Raw genomic sequence first — 7,088 nt, forward strand, 5'->3', positions numbered from 1 at the left:
AAAAACATGATTTATAAAACTGATAATAAAAAACTTTGCTTATTTAATGGTATGTAAATGTTTGAACATCATTTACAAAATATATAAGCTTTTATATAAAAGCATAATATATGTATATAACTTAAATAAGATTGAACTAAATGTTTAGCAAGACAAATACAAACTTCTAGTCATTGAATAAGCATGAATTTGTATAACACAATTTTACTTATACTTATATTGTGTTAAAACGGTTATTTCTCTTTGATTTTAGTTTTAAATAGCACGGTTTCGGCTATATATGAAATTATAACGCACAACTTAGACAAATATAAATAATAAATGTGATTTACAAAAATGTTTACGTATAAAATAGTATGTAAACATTTGATAAATTATATACACAAATAATAACTATGTATAGGTGGTTTTAGTTTCACTTAAGTCTGATTAAGATTTAACTTTAACACTACAAAAACGCATTTCAACACTTGAGCAGTCATGCAGCTTTATACAACATTACATTTTAGTAGCTATTATTATTATAGGCAGTCTTTGGTTTGTGACGGCGGTATATATGTCATTGATCAAAACGGACCCAAGTGAATAAAACATACTAGTGTTTATCTTTGTTCATGTATTGTTAGATATATACATGTTTGAAACAGGGTTAATGATAACTACATCAATAATTGACGTTTACGTTTAGTGATTTATTCTTCGCTTTTTTTGCGACGATGGTATTAATCACGTGTGCTGTAGTTTGTTTTGGTAAATATGTTGTCTAACAAATTTATCAATATATGCTTAAAGTAGGGATAATAACACTTATTTAAAGCGCAAATCATATTTTTATATAATAACTACTCGAACCCTATATAATGCAACATTAAATTCAAACTAACTCACCTGCATACTATAAATTTTCTTGTGGAAATGTATTGCATAATGAATTATTATTGTTATTGCAGTAATAAATGTAATTGCATAGTAACTGAATGGTTATAATGCATTTAATAACTGATCGTTTGAAACAGTTATTATAGCGGTTATTTTTTAAAGCGTTTGAATATCTGATACAACACCTATTCGAATAATTCATGATACTACAATATCATCATAGAATAATTACGATCGTAAATTATAGTATATACACGCGTATAAAAACTATGAATGCACTATTGTGACACAGATTTTCAGATAATGCCCATTAGAATTTGCCTTGCTTTGTCATTAACATCAAAACAAGGACGAATCTTAAAAAAAGATGTATTGATGTGCAATCGGATACTACCGGGTATGTTGATATCTCTTTTCAGCTTTACGGTAAACATGTACACATGGACAGTAACAAAGGTAAGGATATTACTACTACTACTACTACTACTACTACTACTACTACTACTACTGCTACTACTACTACTACTACTACTACTACTACTACTACTACTACTACTACTACTACTACTACTACTGCTACTGCTATTGCTACAGCTACTGCTTTTGCAATTGCTACAGCTACTGCTGCTTCTTCTACCACTACTTCCACTGCTTCTGCTACTACTACTACTACTACTACTACTACTAGTACTACACCTACTACTACTACTACTACTACTACTATTACTACTACTATTACTACTACTACTACTACTACTACTAGTACAACTACTACTACTACTGCTTCTGCTACCGCTACCGCTGCCGCTGCCACTGCCAAGACCACAATTTCTACTACTACTACTACTACTACTACTACTACTACTACTACTACTACTACTACTACTACTACTACTACTACTACTACTACTACTACTTCTACTACAACTAAAATTGTTGACCTGTACATGTGATCTGGACAGTTAGCCGGTGTGACTGATGCATTATTTTCAACATTCTCTTAATGACCTGAAGATATGGGCCAAATTTTATGTAAACAAATCATTCCAGGGATACAGGAAACATGGAGGGGACAACACATATTGAAGCCCGAAACATTGACCTTCAAGAATGACCTTGATCTAGAGCCGGCGTGACTGACTCGTGGCTTATATAGATCGTCTTAAGGTCATAAACATACAATTATATTAAAGTTTCTTGAAAATCATTCAAATCGAATAATAGAAATGTTTCGGACACGAAAATGAAGGCTAAAACCTTTGACCTTTACAAATGACCTTGAGCGAGATACTGAAAACTTTTTAACATCATATAAATAGAAGCAATAAGGCAGCTGTTATAAAAGTACGTCGTATGTTTTACATAGGGCATTGAGAGCGAACAAGTAAATGTTACGGACAGATTGACGGACGCAGAGGTTGACGGACGGGTGAAGGGCATTCCAATAATTAACCCCAGTCTCACGTCGTAGAATACATGGATATTATCATTGGTTACTAAAAAATATTATTGTATAGAAAAAGTTCTCACAAGTTGGTACGTACCGGACCAGTATATAATGGTCACCAATATCCCCACGACCGCCAATGCTAATATGGCTATGGCCACCACAAAATATCGTCTTTCTTGCATCACACAATTATTGCAATGCGGTTGTAAATAAAACACACAAACTGACGATTAAGTTTTGAGGACTAGTGTATTTAACTTCTCAACAATTCAATGTAGGGCGCAAAGTAATTCGAAACCTTACACAATCGAATATCCCCTAACAGTACAATTACACTCGGTAAAAATTATATAAATCGCTCCGAAAGTATTTATAATAGATATTAAACCTTACTTTTGAGTGTTCGCTTTCAAGCGCATCGGTTAAATATTTTCTATAGAACATATCGACATTTTAGTAAAAATCTCGAAAATAGCAATATATCGGGTTGTTAACACAGGCGCTCTATGGCAATGTTTATTTTTATTTTCTATTTTTGTAAAGAACGGGTAACTAAAAAAAGATAAAAAAAAATAAATTACGATCGAGCGCCTGTGGTTGTTAAGGGAATATTAAATACGTCAACAAAATGACGGTTTAAATAGCGGCTACTTAGCAAATCGAAAAAAGGTTTCGTTCCCTGAATTCTCTTAATAAATTAATATCATTGAATTTCTCAGATAAGTTAAATAGAGCTTTAATGTCTGAATTGGATTGTGTTGAGTAGGGAATGCATGTAATGTTTTGTTTACAACATATGGCCGGTTTCATACCTGCATTTTCAGAAATGATTCAAATTTCTGTAGCAGTCCGCACAGGCTAATCAGGGACAAAACGTTTTCGTCTACACTGGATTTTCGTTTAGAAGAGACCTGCTTCAAACGGACTGCACAGCAAATATGGGACGACAATCAATGCACATGCATTAAGTCCGGTTTTCCCAGAACAATTCTCATTTACTTTATAAATAGTAAACTTCATTTTTAAGAGCAAGTTTTGCAAGTCAGTCTGCTCTCAACTACGCTTGGAACGATAACCACCGCATGTGTCTGTTTATACTTCACCACTGGTACACTGAAGACAGCAGACAGCGAGTGTCTGTATGTAATCAATAGTGTTTAACAGCTTGTGCGACGACATTGGCCAGTCTAGTGTTTAACCGCTTGTGCGACGACATTGGCCAGTTTATCATCATCTGAAATTATTGGCCGCTTTCAGGGAAAACGGGGCTTAATGCATGCCAAATAAGATTAGCCTGTACACACTGGTTAGCCTGTGCAAAGCGCACTAGTTACCTATTGCATGAGATACTCTCTTTCGGCCATCGCCACCGATGATGGCGACTTATCTGGCGTTCAATATGTTTGTTATGTATATACCGACAAACCCTAACATACTCAGATCTGCGGAAATTAATTGTTTTGATGTGTTTTAAAATCCTTTTCCCTACGATTAAATTATTACTGAATTGTCTAGAATAGTAATATATTTTGAATGCATGCACCTCAAACTTATTTTGTAAGGTGTTAATTATTCTTTGTAAACTTATTTATAACACTTAGTTTCAGAATCTTTCATTTTCAGAAATTATCAACCAAATAAAACAATGACGAAAAATCCCTTCGAAACATTACCAATTCTAGGTGGAAGCCAACTTATAACAAACCTTGTCCACATCTTAAGTTTGGTAAGGAGGTAAAGAATAAGGCTGCCCCGATTTTTTTATTGCCCTAGTTGAAAGACCTAGTTGAAATTTAACGCCTCTTGTGAAAGACGAGAACGAATGTTTGGTTTATGAAACATGGCATAATTAGCATTGTAACTAAGCAAGACCATAGCGGTTGAGCTGTAACGATTCACCCATCATTCGATTCGATTTCGATACCAAATGGTCCGATTCGATTATATTTGCTGCTTATTTTGCAAACTATAACATGTTTGTTTTGTCCAGAGCATGAAAAAATATGTTTGGTATTTGTTATAAACTTATTATGTTGTACATTTAGTGTTTAATTTTTTATTTACAATTTAAAAACGCAACATTGTTTTAGAAGTAACAAGTTTATTGAACAAAACATCCTGTTGAGTTATTCTTAAATAACATAAAATGCACAATATGTCACATGCGTTTAACAGAAAACAAAACAAGAGCACCGCCTTGCGGGTGCAGACCGCTTATCTATTTTCTTTTTAAAGGTGAAGGGACTCTCAATTTCAATCACAAAGGAGGGAGGGGTGGATTGAAGAGGGGTGTATAGTGTGGGAGTCTGGACATTTATTACATAATCTTCCAAAAATGCGAAAAAATGCGAAAATAAAATGCAAAAAAAATTATTATTTTTTGTCGGGGGGGGTGGTGGGGGGGGGGGGGAGGGGATTCTTGGGTGCGATGGTTGGACGGTATTTAAACGATAAAAAAAAATATTTGTGTTTTTTAACCGTTTCAAAAAAAAATAGGGGGGGGGGGGGAATTCGGGTGGGGGAGTGGGGGGGGGGGGGGGGGGGGGGAAGGCAGGGGGATGGTTTGGGTGGAGTGCATTGTGGTATGTCAGGTAAGAGTAGTTTTGTCAAAGTATCAATCAAATCTAATCATAAATAAAGAAGTAATGGCAATTTTAGCAAAATTTAATCACTTGACCTTAAGAGTCAAGGTCATTCAAAGGTCAAGGTAAAATTCAACTTGCCAGGTACAGTAACCTCATGATAGCATGAACGTATTTGAAGTTTGAAAGCAATAGCCTTGATACTTTAGAAGTAAAGTGGATCGAAACACAAAATTTAACCATATATTCAAAGTTACTAAGTCAAAAAAGGGCCATAATTCCGTAAAAATGACAACTAGAGTTATGCAACTTGTCCTTTTACTGTACCCTTATGACAGTTTGCGAGTGTTCCAAGTATGAAAGCAATATCTATGATACTGTAGGAATAAAGTGGACCTAAACACAATACTTAAACAAATTTGCAATTTTCTAAGTATAAAAAAGGCACATAATTCTGTCAAAATGCCAGTCAGAGTTACATAACTTTGCCTGTACAGTCCCCTTATGATAGTTAGTAAGTGTTGCAAGTATGAAAGCAATAGCTTTGATACTTAAGGAATAAAATGGACCTAAACACAAAACTTAACCAAAATTTTCAATTTTCTTAGTATAAAAAGGGCACATAATTTTGTCAAAATGCACGCCAGAGTTATCTAACTTTGCCTGCCCAGTCCCCTCATGATAGTAAGTAAGTGTGCCAAGTTTGAATGCAATAGCATTGATACTTTCTGAGAAAAGTGGACCTAAACGCAAAACTTAACCGGACGCCGACGCCAAGGTGATGACAATAGCTCTTTTTTTTTCAAAAAATAGATGAGCTAAAAATATAAGTATATAAACAACTTCCAGTTGACTTCATAACAGAATGCACACAGTTTAGTAAACAAACCATATGGGTAACTAACGTCAACAAAACACGTTTTGCTAGTTGCCTTTGCATCAGAACCTTCGCGAAATCCGAAATGTTCCCATACTTTTGATTTTAATTTTGACGGTGCGTCTTTCGGCGTGGTTGAAGTAATGCTCAGCATGTTATTAATTCATACATTGGATGCCATATTGGCTATTGACCAATCACAATACGTATTACAAATTACAAGAACGTTTAGACGACGCATTTGGGAAGTAAGGTTTAAAATGCGGATCAATCGGGATTGCAGTAAATCGAATTGAAATTGGCCGTATTGGTATCGAAATCGAATCGGGGGTATTGAACCGGTTTTCCGATGCATCAAACTAAATCGTTACAGCTCTACATGGCGGTCAAATTACTGTTAATTGATAGCAAGTAGTAAAATAGAGTACCTTTTTCATACAATAGCAATAACGAAATGCCACCATCAATCATAAAATGGAAAACATTTACTATGTCATAAAATTTCAACTACTTTTTGTTTGTGTAGGTTCGCGTTATAAGTAAATATGTCATTTTATTTATCGTATTTTTGTGTAGATCATGTTACACTCCCGAAGATGGATGGTTGTTGGGTTATAAACATCGATCGGTCGCTAGACAAGCATTATTCACTCCATCAGCCTCAACCTGCGTTTTCGATCTAATGCAAACTAAATAAAATAAGTGTTCAACTTTGGACGGTCGTGTTTTGGATCATTTATATAATCTTTCAATACATTGACGCATTGAGATCGTGGAATTCTACAATATTACCAAGATAAGAGCGAAAACCGATAACACTACAACTCTCCCACTTAAGTTTTTTAACGAAGAAAAGATGGATTGCGTATAAAGTCTTTAATAATAATGTGACCCAAGGGAATTGCCAGTTTTGACCATAGTGGCATGTTTCAAACTAACATTACAGTGGACTTACATCCACATACTCAATAACAAAGCTGTATTCCTTTAAGAGATTTTTTTAAATGCAAACAATTCAATATAAATCTTTTCACCGCATGGAATACTAAAGATAACTTGCCTTACAGTTCAAACCTAAGAATTGGCGTTTGAAAGAAGACAGTCTTTAAAATAGTGTTTTTATATTAAGTCTGTATTAGATAGAATTTGTTTTTAAAAAGTGTGACAAAGAATACCCCCGACGCCGCATTTCGTAAAATGTAGCATTTTTCTTACAGAAAGTTAAAGGGGTGCACAACTTTTATTTTTAACGATGGACGATAAAAACGCCTATGCACAACTTCATATCATAAACATGAAT

Source organism: Dreissena polymorpha, chromosome 2 (assembly GCF_020536995.1).
Source record: "Dreissena polymorpha isolate Duluth1 chromosome 2, UMN_Dpol_1.0, whole genome shotgun sequence".
In the NCBI taxonomy this organism is placed as follows: Eukaryota; Metazoa; Mollusca; class Bivalvia; order Myida; family Dreissenidae; genus Dreissena; species Dreissena polymorpha.